This window comes from Salvia splendens, chromosome 16 (genome assembly GCF_004379255.2).
Source record: "Salvia splendens isolate huo1 chromosome 16, SspV2, whole genome shotgun sequence".
NCBI classification, from domain to species: Eukaryota; Viridiplantae; Streptophyta; class Magnoliopsida; order Lamiales; family Lamiaceae; genus Salvia; species Salvia splendens.
In genome coordinates, this window is record NC_056047.1 from 30655719 (window position 1) to 30669434 (window position 13716).

Here is a 13716-nt window from a genome sequence, read left to right on the forward strand (position 1 = left end):
TACGCCAATCCGTGAGCACTAGCCAGGGCGTATTTCGTCTTGCGGAGAGAGGGTCACCTCGACTCGACTTGAAGAATACTATAGTTTGCATCTCTTTACTTTCGTTGTAATTTTTATTATTATATTTACCTTCCAGTTTTGTTCTTTTGTAATAGCAAGAGTTTTCCCGTGTAAAGGCTACAATATTTCCAACAATCATCTGCTGCCAAGGGTACATGTTGTAGTACCCGACCATCGAACCCCATCCACCTCCCACGGGTACCGTGGGAGTTTGAGACCCGCTCGTCACTGGAGTAGACTTGTTGTTGTTCTACATTTTACTTTATTGCTCTTGTACAGAAATTAAGTGAGAGAGAAAAATCGTTAAAACAAGCAGTGCGAATGAAAATGACGTGCAAATCGCATATATATAGTGTTTCAAAAAATTAAAAAAAATTGAGCTTGCCGATCGCTTGCTGATCGGGAGCCTGCAATGGCGGCCAGCCGACCGGCGAGCGGACCGGCCAGCACCGGGAATCGGCTAGCCTGTCCGCTCGCCGCCATTGTAGATGCTCTTAAAGAGTTGTGATGTAATGTTTAGACAAATATTAGAGCTTTTAGTTTAGGATGTTATACTGGGTTTGCTTTAATCTTTATCTAGTTTATGTTGCATTACAAATCAATGTTGGTGATGTTGTAATTACGTTACACAATATATTCTTTGAAAAACATTGAGGATAATTATACAACTGGCATATGATGACATCGCAAAATCACCTGCTTTCCTGTTCAATTACTAAATTTGTACTCCCTTCGTCCCCAAAGAATATACACTTTGAGTTCAACACGGATTTTAATGTAAAATTGGTAAAGTAAAAGACATGTAGAACGAAAAGGTAAATAAAGTATTATTAGTGGAGAATGAGTCTCACCTCATTAGAGAGAAAACACGTTCCAAAATTAAAAAGTGCATATTCTTGTGGTACAGACTAAAAAGGAAAGAGTGCATACTTTTTAGGGACGAAGAGAGTAACATTCTAATATAACTGAAGAGAGGATTTTTGCACGTGTGTCGTGTACACGTGTTCCTCATTTCAACAAGATTTATAATTTTCCCACTAATGCAACAAATATTACGAAGTATAAGCGGCAAGAACGGGGTCGAACCACAGAGACTAGGGACCTACTCGAGATTGTTTCTACGACACAATCGGAGAAGTGATCGGCTGCTGCCACGCATTCATTAAGGGCTGAGTTTTAACTACTAGACCTGGGAATTTAAACCTAATCTATTGTATCTACTGGATCCAGAGAACTTAAGGTGCTTCAAATGTAATTGCAATCATGATTTGAAACTGAAAATTAACTTTAGATCATTCACCAAATTTCCTAGGTCAAGCAAATAAGTTTCCTAAAACAGCCAGACAGCAGAGCATAAGAAAAGCAACAGAACAGATTTCCCTAAATAGATACTGACAAGAAAGCTGCAACTAACAAATAAAGCATATCTGATTCTAACTACCAGCAAACTTCATCTTCTTCATGAATCCAACGGGAAATACAGAACAAAACAGAGCATTAAACACCATGAAAACAGAGCAATCTCAGATCTAAATTTAAACATGAAATTAAAGCCTAAACTAACAGATCTAAGCTACTGGGTCGAGCAGATGCGAGATCAAACAGTAAACAACCATAATCATGCATAATAGAAACAGAGAACTTCAGATCCAACAACACAGATTCAGATCCATAACTTCCAATCCCCGATTCAACTCCGAATCAAGCCAACAACCAACAAATCAACTAGATCTCTCCGATCTCAGCTTCAAACGAACATTCAATTGCAAAAAGCATCCAAGAAACAAGAGTAAATAGCATCATCAACATGAAATTAAACACCGAAGCTTCATAAAACCAGAAATAGGTCGAGATCCAAAGGGGGAGTCGTCAATTCCACCGTCGAAACCATTGAACTAAGCTAAGAAAGCATTTAACTATCTAAACTAAGCTAAGAAAATAGCAACTCAACTAAACTAAGCTAAGAGAGCAGTGGCGTTAAGCGCTTATGAGAGTTTCCTACCTAAACTAAGAGAATGGTAGCATTAAGCGCTACCGAGAACTTCCTACCTAACTACCATAGCGTTAAGCGCTCCCTTATTCATTCATGTTGGTCCTTTTATATAGGGAGGCTTCAAGCTCGAATCCCTATGGAATGCTCTTCATGATTTGACGTTTGTACCCTTAAAATATTATCTTTTAAATCTGCTCCTTTCTTCACTTTTTCTGCTCCATTTTCCCCGCTCCGGGTAATTTGTGTGCGTTCTTAGGTCCGGCAGATTTTTTACGCACCTGCTCTCCTGATAATTCTCTTCGACCTAGCGGATTTTTGACACTTTTTACTCCTTTTCTGCTCATTTTGAATCTGCTCGGTCAATTTGCAGCATCTACTTGACCCAACAAATATCTGCACACTTAAGCTCAAATTTGATCATTATCTCCCCAAAAAAGCATGTAATATCACCCAAAACCAATGCATGAAACGAGCCTTATCAATAACTAAAGTGGAAAAATAAAATTTAAGATCATGCAATGCAAAAATCATGAATTTACTCATTTTTTTTTAAAAATTAATCCAAAAATAAAGAAGTAATAAATTTTATTTTACATAAATATTTTAAATGAAATGAAATTATAATTATGTTAGATCATCGACTGCACGAAGAATCGTCAAAGCCAGGGGTGGAACTCGCTGTGAAGACCATGCTCTTACACGCTCAAAAGAGCACAGTGGATTTGCCCGGTCGGGCAAATCGTGGGGGCCCAAATTCCGCCCTATCCAGCGCTGGGCGAATGGGAGCATACCTTGCGGATTACAAAGAGTTCGGCCGGGTCGGGCGATTGAACACTGCCCGAATGCCCGACCGGGCGTTTTATCCGATGCTTTTATTTTTAGATTTTTAGGACTCTTTTTCTTGGGAATGAAGCCTTAACTATAAATGCTCTTTTGTATCATTTTGAGAGGGGACTTTGATGATTTGATATTGTATCTCCTTTGTGAGTTTTCCTTTATGGAAGGGTTTATGCAATTCCTACTTTGTAAGCTGCTTGTTTTCTTTCTTTGATTGAATCAAGTAGAAGTATGCATCTATGATAGTGTAACGATTGAGTAGTGGAATCAAAGAGTGATTAGAATTAATGAAAGTTGCCTAGGGTTGTCTCCATCTTTTTGGTTAATGTCATATGGTTTTAATCCTAATTATTCATCATTTACACATTCTTCCATTTCTCATCTTCCATCCAATTCATGTTTTGGGTCTAGTTTTTTAGGCTAGATCCACCTTATCTGTGCTTGATTTTGTCTTTATTTGGTAGATCAACACTTGTGGCATAATCTTGGGTAAATCACATAGATCAAATCACAAGGATCCTTATCAATTATACACACCTTCCAACTTCCCTTCAACACCCAATGTAGGATGGGTTTGTAACCCAACAAACCTCTTCTCAAACCGAGACCACATCGAGAACAGACAGTCGACACATCGAGACACTACGAGCCCGACTCAAACTTGAGTCATCCTGGGCCCAACTCGATCATGGGTCATCCTGGCCCGACCCTTTAGTCATACTAGGCCCGACCCATGACTCCTGGGCTTTGATAACGATTGTTAGGATCGTCGATTGCAATATTAGTTAAAAATTGTCCGCTTTGGGTCAAGCTCAAACAGATTTGTTTTTTAGTCACTCTCAAAAGGCCCCAAACTAATTGCGGTTGGACATGAATTATATACACCTTTTAACTTCCATCTAATACCCGGTGTGATATGATTTTGTAATCCAAAAAATTAAATATTTAAACCGGTAAAATTTTAAATTTAACAACTGATATCTATATCAAAGTCTAATTAGTGGATACCTCGAATATTACAAGCATTATATATGACATTTAGGCCATGTTTGGTTGGCGGGAAAGTAAAGTTGGCAAGGAAAATGATTCCTGGGAAAATGAATCCCGGGAATATGATTTCTAATAACTTTACTTTTCCGTGTTTGGAAAATATCAAGATTTGAAAGTATATATTTGATTTAAACACTAAACTAAAAATATACTTATCATAATATATAATAATAAATAAGATTATTATTATTATCATTATATTTACTTAATTTTTAATTGAATAAATTTTATAATTTAAAATTTCACTACAATTTTATTGTTAATTACTAATTTATAAATTAATAATTATTATATTATTATATCATTATAATTATATTTAGTTATTTAATAAATTATTATTATTATTATTATTATTATAATAAAAATAAAAATAAAAATAAATATTAATAATATAGTTATAATTTTAATAATATAAATTATAGTTATTTATTATCCTGAAATTAAGTATGGTTTATAATTTTAAATTATTTTTAAAACATTGTAATAAATAATAACAATAATAATGACAATAATAATAATAATAATAAAAATAATAATAATAATAATAAAAATAATAATAATAATAATAATAATAATAATAATAATACTAATAATAATAATAATAATAAACTGTACTATATTGCATTAAATATGTAAGAATCCTAAAACTAGGAAAAAGAATACCTAAGAAAAGTTAGGATTCATAATCCTGGAAAGTTGTACTAACTTTCCTTGTTTCAGGATTTTGATTACTTTTCCAGTTTGATTAAAAACGGAAACAAACACAAGAATTTAAAATTTAAGGAATCAGATTACTTTACCAGACAGAATCTTGGCAACGAAATATGGCTTAAAGTGTAAGTTCAGCATAACATTAAAATTTATGCAAAAGGGATTTCTTATATAATTTGATTTCGCATTGTGGTCAATCACCTAGAATTGCTAAAGTATGCGGTGAGAATATAAAGTATACTTGAAATTTAATTCAATTATTTTTCAAGTTAATAAAATGGTCGTTACTTGCTTACTTTCGCACTGTGGCGATGCATAACATGATTTTTGCATGGTGATTATACCAAAGAATTTAATTTCCTCAACCCATTCGTATCATAGCAATACCATAGATTGACCTAGGGGTGTGCATTCGGGTTTCGGTTCGGTTTTTTGTCAAAACCGAACCAAAACCGAAAAAACCGAATTTAGTTCAAAATCCAAACCGAATCGAACCCGAAAAACCGCAAAACCGAAACCGAAAAACCGAAAACCGAACTTAAAAAACCAAAAAACCTGAACAAAACCGAAAAAACCGAAAAACCCGAAAAAATAAATATAATATTAATATATATATATGTATGTAATTTATTTTATTTTATATATACTATTAGAATATTTATATATAATATAAAATTAATAATACATATAATATATATAATATAGTAGAATTTATTAAAATAATATACTATATATTATATATAATATAATATATTAAATTAATAGAATATATATATAATTCGGTTTTTCGGTTTTTTTCTTCGCCCGAACCGAACCGAACCGAACCGAAAAACCAAAATTTTTGTATTTTCAAAACCGAACCGAACCGAACCGAACCGAAAAGCCGAAATAACCGAACCGAATTTCAAAATTTCGGTTTAGTTCGGTTCGGATATTCAGTTTCCAGTTTTTTTGCTCACCCCTAGATTGACCCCATGAACCATTTAGCGGACTTCCAGCGAAATAAATTAACTCAATTATATTAAAATGAACAACAAATAAATTCACGGCATGAAAATCTACAATCCTTAACTTCAACTTGAGAGTTAATGAAGCAACTCATAACTAAATCAACATCCTTAATCACGTCATCTAATTGCATACATTATAATTAAGATTTGTAAATGACTAAATAAACTTAAAATAATAAGCTCTCTTCATAACCGTCTTTCGCAGCTAGTGGTCGAAGCCGTGATCCCCTACTTCGCGTGCACGTGGCTTATTCATCACCTAGGTATGCAAGAGGCGCACGAGTATATTCAGTTCTCATTCACGTACCACATAACATACTCCCTCCGTCTGCCATTAAATTCTTAAAGATGGTAATCGAGAGAGGAGAGATTGGTAGTAGAAGACATTGTATTGTATTTCTTTTTCTTGTTACAATTTGTGTACAATACATCCCCCTTTTATAGGTAAAGATATGAGATAACTAAGGAAAAGATCAATCTATTCTAATTATATCAATTTCCTATTAATCTTGATTCTTCTACCTAAAATAGAATGGTTTATTCATCTTTCCTTTCTTAGTGTGTAGTTTATTCTCTTTTCCTTTCTTGACACACCCCCTCAAGTTGAGTAACGGCATCTTCGATACTTAACTTGGTCAGAACTTCCTTTAAGACATTGGCATGTACCGCCTTAGTTAGAATATCCGTCAGTTGTTCTTCGGACCGAACGAATAGAAGTTCGATGATGCCCCCATCTAACTTTTCTTTGATGAAGTGATGGTCGACTTCCACGTGCTTGGTCCTATCATGTTGGACTGGATTTTCAGAGATACTAATGGCCGCTTTGTTGTCACAAAAAAGTCGACTTTTCTCTTTCGGAGGGAACCCAATCTCTGTGAGTAATCTTCGCAACCATAAGATCTCGGTGATTCCACTCTTTACTCCACGAAACTCTGCTTCTGCACTAGATAATGCCACCACTTTCTGCTTCTTACTTCTCCAAGTGACTAAGTTTCCACCAACGAAGGTGAAATATCCCGCTGTAGATCTTCTGTCGTTCGGGTTACTGGCCCAATCAGCGTCCGTGTACCCCTCTACTTCCAAGTTCGCTTTCCTTTCGAGCAGTATGCCTTAAATTGTTGTCCCCTTTAGGTACTGTACAATTCTGAGGGCAGCTTCCATGTGTTCTTCCTGCGGTTTGTGCATGAACTGACTCACCACTCCTACAGCATATGCAATGTCCGGCCTTGTATGCGCGAGGTAGATCAGTTTCCCTACAAGGCGTTGATACCTTTCTCGATCAGTCATTGTAGCCCCTTCAGTGATTTTCAGTCCGTGATTCATCATGATCGGAGTCTCGGCAGGTTTACATTCGAGTAGTCCAATTTTTGCTAATAAGTCCAAGACATATTTTTTCTGTCTCAGGAAGATTCCCCTTTTCGATCTCAGGACTTCGATACCCAGAAAGTACTTCATTGTCCCAAGGTTTTTCATCTCAAATTCCTGTGACAGACTCTTCTTCAGTCCTTCAATTTCTTTGATGTCGTCACCCGTGATGATCATGTCGTCAACATAGATGATTAGACATGTTATCTTCCCTTCCCTTTTCTTCAAGAACAGAGTATGATCTGCATTACTCTGTTTATAGCCATATTTTGTCATGGCTTGGCAAAATTGCCCCGAACCACACTCTGGGTGACTGTTTTAACCCGTACAGCGTCTTCCTTAGCCTGCAGACTTGTCCTTTTCCAAACTCTTCCGAGAATCCTGGGGGAACTTCCATATACACTTCCTCATTCTTCTTCAACTCTCCATGTAGAAAGGCGTTAGTTACATCAAACTGATGTAATGGCTAGTCTTTACAGGCTGCTACGGCCAACAAGGTCCGAACTGTACTCATTTTAGCTACTGGGGAGAAAGTTTCATCGTAGTCTATCCCATAGGTCTGGGTGTATCCTTTTGCCACCAATCTCGCTTTGTATCTCTCGATTGATCCATCTACTCGTCGTTTGATAGTGAACACCCATTTGCAACCTACAGGTTTCTTTCCCTTTGGCAAGTTACATTTTTACCATGTATCATTTTTCATTAGAGCATCCATTTCTTTCTTCATGGCCTCTCTCCAGTACTTATGCTTCATCGCCTCTTCCCAAGACTGAGGAATATAAACTTCTTCGTATAGCGCTGCTTCGAAGGCCCGGGCCATCTCCGTGTATTGCCCTCGAACAGTGTTTGCTATTGAGCATCTAGATTTCCGCCCCTGCCAATCTGGAGAGTACCGTTTTGGTGGTATACCCCGGGTACTCCTGGGTGGTAAGTATCCACTCGATCTACTCGCTCTTGGATCCTCCTGTGGAGCCTCACTGTTTTCCTGTCTCACACTGTCAGTGCTAACTTGGGAATGTTATGGGTATTGGAGCTTACCTCAGGATTTGAAGACGGAGATGATGGTGGGGTAGAAGCATTGAACCTCTCGGGCTCTACATGGGATGAGGTCGGCTCGGCGGGTATGCTAACCTCCTCTGGCGGGCCGACATCTAGTGCAGATTCTGGCATTGGACTGGGAGGAGTAAGGGCTTGGTTTTGGACTTGGTTTAGGTTTGGGATAGGTAGGGATGATGGTGTATGGATCCAACTTAGCGAGTCTCTGTTCTTATTCTCCCCCTGACTGCTAAGTTGGTGGTAAAAGTATTCGGACTCGACAAAGTCACAATTCAAGGTGGTATGGAGATGTTGTGTTTTGGGGTCATTGCATCGGTATCCCTTTTGGTTTTATTTGTACCCTAAAAACACGCATTTTACAGCATTTGGGGAGAATTTGGACCGGTTTTATTTCGGAATATGGACGTACACTGAGCATCCAAACACTTTTGGTTCGAGGGTAAGAGATGATGGTATATACTTGTATAGGCTGAGAGATAGTCTAAGGGAGTTTTTAAGTGTAAGGCATGGGTCGGGAGTCGATTGAGGTGGTACACTGCAGTGGCTACGACTTCGGGCCAAAAGGAGTTTGGGATATGGGATTCTATGATTAGGGCTCGGGTCATTTCTAAGAGTATCCTATTTTTCCTTTCTGCTACCCTATTTTGTTCAGGTGTATAAGCACAAGTGGTTTGGTGGACAAGGCCTTTTTCAAGGAAGAAGTTTTTCATTTTGGTGTTTACATACTCTCCCCCATTATCTGATCTAAGGATTTGGATATTCTGTTTGTATTGAGTTTGTATGAGGCTATAGAATTGGGTAAATTTGTCAAAAACTTCGGATTTAGAGTTTAAAAAATATACCCATGTCATTCTAGAACAATCATCAACAAATAGCAAGAAATATCGAAAGCCATTATCACTAGTAACAGGTGCGGGACCCCAGACATCAGAGTGGATTAAGGAAAAAACAGATTTCTCACGAGTATTATTGAGTTTATATGAATGTCGATGGCTTTTGGCCAAAAAACATGTCTCACAATTCAAAGGATGTGTAGTGGCTAAATTTGGAATAAGGAAACGTAAATATCCTATGGATGGATGTCCTAACCGACGGTGCCAAAGCCAGGCCTGTCTGTTAGTCAGCCTTTGAGTCAGCATCACGGTACCCTGTTGAGCCATCCTGTCCACGTAATAGAGTTCTCGGTGTTCAGTGCCACGCCCAACTATCTTCCCCGTCCTCGTATCCTGTAAAATGCAAAATCCAGGTTGCATTAGTAAGTTACAGTGATGGTCCCTTGTTGCTTGACTAACATACACCAACTTATAAGACAAGGAAGGGACGTATAAACAATTGGAAAGGCTCAATTTAGGTGAGATGTCAATAGTTCACGCCCCTTGAACATGTGCAATTTCCCCACTAGCAGTTCGAATGTATTTTTTTCGAGTACTAGAAATTTTCTTAAAATCAGAGACATCAAATGACATGGTATCCGTGGCCCCACAATAAAAAAATCCAATGATAGTCTTTTTCTTGGGTTTCGGTGAAGGTGGATGAGAGTGCTAAGGCTTGGAAGGAATTTGTACATGTTATATTGGGCTCAGTATCAAAGTGTGCATTGTCCTGGGCCTTAGATTTCAACATGTGGGTTTTTTTGGGGTTAATTTGGAGTTTTTCGGATTTTTTGGGGTTGTGGAACAATAAGTGGGTAGAGTGGGGCTGATTATATAAATGTGGAACATTGTGGGGGCCGAAACTGAATAAGAAAAAATTATGGGGTGAGAAGGAAGATATTTGAAAATCTGAGGGGTTAAAATCGATTAACCTCTCTTTACCTCCAGATGCCCTAATTGACATCGCCACTCCTTCTTCTCCGGGGTGACTCCCCGCTGGTGGTGCGCCGCTGCTGCTCGCCGGTGTCGCACCAGTCGTGCCGGCGCTGGTGGCGCGGTTCTCGCCTCCCCAGCCCCCAGTCGCTGCCGGCGATAGTCCCTGATTGGCGGCTGTCCAGGCTTGATTCCCGGCGATAGACCGGTGGCCGGTCCTCCTTGCATCGCCGCCTGGCTGTCGTGACTCCACGGGTGGTCAGTGGTGGCGACGGCAGCCTGTCCCCCTTGGCTCCGATTCCGAGCGGCCCTCGCCTTCTTCATCTCATCCCACCACTCGGGATAGCCGATTCGGAGGAAGCATCCTTCTCGGGTGTGCCTCTTTCCCCCACAATGGGAGCAGGTAAGCTTGCTTTTGTCTTCCTCTGGTTTTCGGCCGTTCCAAGATCGATTGGATGTGTGTGGCGGGTGGTTGGGCTGCGGTGATGGTCGGCTTCTGTCGATGGCAGCGAGTCCAGAGCCTATTCCGTTGTTTGGTGGTTCTGTGGCTTCGAGAATGCCGTCGTTACTTGCTTGCCTTCGTACCATTCCGTAAGCTTTCCGGACTGATGGTAATGGGTCCTTATCCATGATTTCCCTCTTGATGTTTGCGTATCTGTCATCTAGAACACTCAGAAATTAGTATAAGCGATGACGCTGTTCTCGCTTGTTATAGTTCCCCACGTCGGTTGGGCTGGGGTCTTGGGTATCGATTGATATCCACAAATCTTGCATCTAGTTCCATAGGCCTTCCAAGGTCGAGTTTCCCTGTTTTATTGTCATAGCTTGTCTGTGCAGATCGTAGATCTGAAATGGATCAGACCCACTTCCGTAGGTGACCGCCAGACCTTCCCAAAGGTCCCTGGCTGTCGCGTATCTTGATACCTCGTTTACAAGTTCTGTCTCGAGGTTGTTGATGATCCAGTTGAATACACAGTGATCCCGTTACTGCCATTTCGTGTATCCGGGATCGTCAATTGGGGGAGGTTTTGAAACTCCAGCAATGTGAGAGGTCAATCCCTTCCCCCCCAATTGCTCGTTCCATGAGATTGACCCATAGGGGGTAATTATCCCCATTGAGTTTGGTTTTGATGGAGATTTCTCCAAAGGATTCAGGTTGGTTTGAGTTTGGTGGTTGGGAGGTCGATGATGAGTCCGGTTTTCGGGATTTCTGAGACTTTGTTTGAGGAATTCTGTGAATTGGGCAGCAAATTCCATTGGAAAGTTTGTGTTGGTTGAATTGACTTTTGGTGTGTTGTGGGGTGACTTCGTGTCAGAGTTTTCGGAATCTGACATGGTGATTTGGTTTTGCAGGGGTTAGTAGCTGAAAAGAAAGGAGATAACCTGCTCTGATACCATCTTACAGATGGTAATCGAGAGAGGAGAGATTGGTAGTAGAAGACATTGTATTGTATTTGTTTTTCTTGTTACAATTTGTGTACAATACATCCTCTTTTATAGGTAAAGATATGAGATAACTAAGGAAAAGATCAATCTATTCTAATTGAATCAATTTCCTATTAATCTTGATTCTTCTACCTAAAATAGAATGGTTTATTCCTCTTTCCTTTCTTAGTGTGTAGTTTATTCTCTTTTCCTTTCTTGACATAAATGTCCCGTTTTTTCCTTTTTCGTTCGTCCGCCAATAAATGTCACATTTCATTTTTACTATTTTTAGTAAGTGTACCCTAATTACACTAACTTATTCTATTCACCTTTTATTAAGACCAATACTCCATTAACTTATACTAATCAATGGAAATATATGGATATTTGCATTCTCAGCCTAGGAGGCGGTAAAATAAAGTTTAATAAAATACTCCCTCCGTCCCTAAAGAATATACACTTTGGGTTCGACACGAGTTTTAATGTAAAATTGGGAAAATAAGAGAGAGGTAGATAGAAAAAGTAATTAAAGTATTGTTAGTGGAGAATTAGGCCCACCTCATTAGAGTCAAAAGAGTTTCCAAAATTAGAAAGTGCATATTCTTGTGGAACGGACTAAAAAGAAAAGAGTGCATATTCTTATATGATGGAGGGAGTAACAAATAATATATTAGAGACTAAACAATAATTTGTTTTTCCAAGTAGATAAAAAAAATGCATCATAACTCCTGTACTGAAAATTCAACTCTTTTTAGACACTAAAACAATAAAAAATGCATCATAACTCATGTACTCAAAACTCAACTCTTTTTAGAGACTAAACAATAGATTGCGTGCTGCATTTTCATATTATTCATACAATAAAAGCTAAATGACTAGTTACATGAAGCAAGATAGATTATTCATTTAATTCATTACACTTACGTTCTCTACAACCTCACTTTGGGTTCGACGCGAATTTTAATAGAAAATTGATAAAGTAAGAAAGAGATAGAGAGAAAAAGTAAAAAAAAAAAATTTTTGTGGAGAATGAGTCTCATCTCATTAGAGAGAAAAGATTTTCAAAGTTAGAAAGTGCATATTCTTGTGGGATGAACTAAAAAAGAAAGAGTGTATATTTTTATGGGACGAATGAAGTATTATAAAATCAATATATAAAAATGAGGTCCACATTCTACTAACTCATTTCTCATTTTTCTTCACAAAGTTAAATGCTTGCACACATATCAAAACAAATGTCAATGCGTTCATAAAAGCAACAAATGTAGATGGATTCAATTAAAGTTAGTTTGTATAATAAACACTGAATAGTATTCCCTTAATTGGTAATGGAGACAGTTTTTTGGGCACGCGGTTTAAGAAAAATTGTGTTAAGTGAGTTAAGTAAAAGAAGAATAATGAAAAGATAGAGAGATGGAGAGAAAATAAAATAGAAAAGAGTAAAATAAAAGTAAATGAAAAAAAATATGTTGATTTTTATTTAAAAAAAAAGAAAATGACTCCACTATTATATAATATATCAAAATGACAAATTGACTAAAATAATATAAAATGGGGGAATAGTGGATCTTATACAAAAGTTAAGTCAAACATATGAATTACCCAACTAAATTAATTAGATTGGCAAGCCGTTGCAGCATTAATTACTTTTTCCCAAAAAGAAAACCAACTTTTTGCAGGAGCGAAACTTCAAAACTGACGAGCATATATTGAATACCGGATCAATAATATAAGCCCGTGGCATTAACACTTGATTCACATATGCGATAGTTACAAAACAAAAGACAAATACAAGTACAAGTTGCCACACCAACAATGAGAATACAAAGTATATCTTGAATTTGGTATTAGGCATGGTTGAAGGGACGAAGTGTATATGGAAGAAGATTATAGTAAATTGTGTTGTATTATTCACTTTGACTACCACTCTTTAAATAGAGTTTTACATCACTTGTACAAGGTAAGATTTACAGAATCATAGGAAATAAATTACCCAATCAATACTAATTGATTTATGATGATTTTATTCTTGTTTCCTTCTTTGGATGATTCTGATATCTTAACGTGATCTTCTTCCTTGCTCAACACTCCCCCTCAAGTTGAGTGGTGGGATCTCCAAAGCTCAACTTGCTCAAAATATTGGATAGACTCTTTTAGTTGACTGCTTTTGTAAGGATGTCAGCCAATTGATCTTCGGATCGTACAAATGGGAGTTCAACAGCTCCATTCTCAATATTCTCCTTGATAAAGTGCCAGTCTACTTCTACATGTTTGGTCCTGTCGTGTTGCACTGGATATCTTATTGCAGCTTTGTTATCGCAAAACAATTGACTTTTTCCTTGTGGTAGTCCGATCTCTTTCATTAGTCTTCTCAACCATAATATTTCCATCAACCCACTTTTGA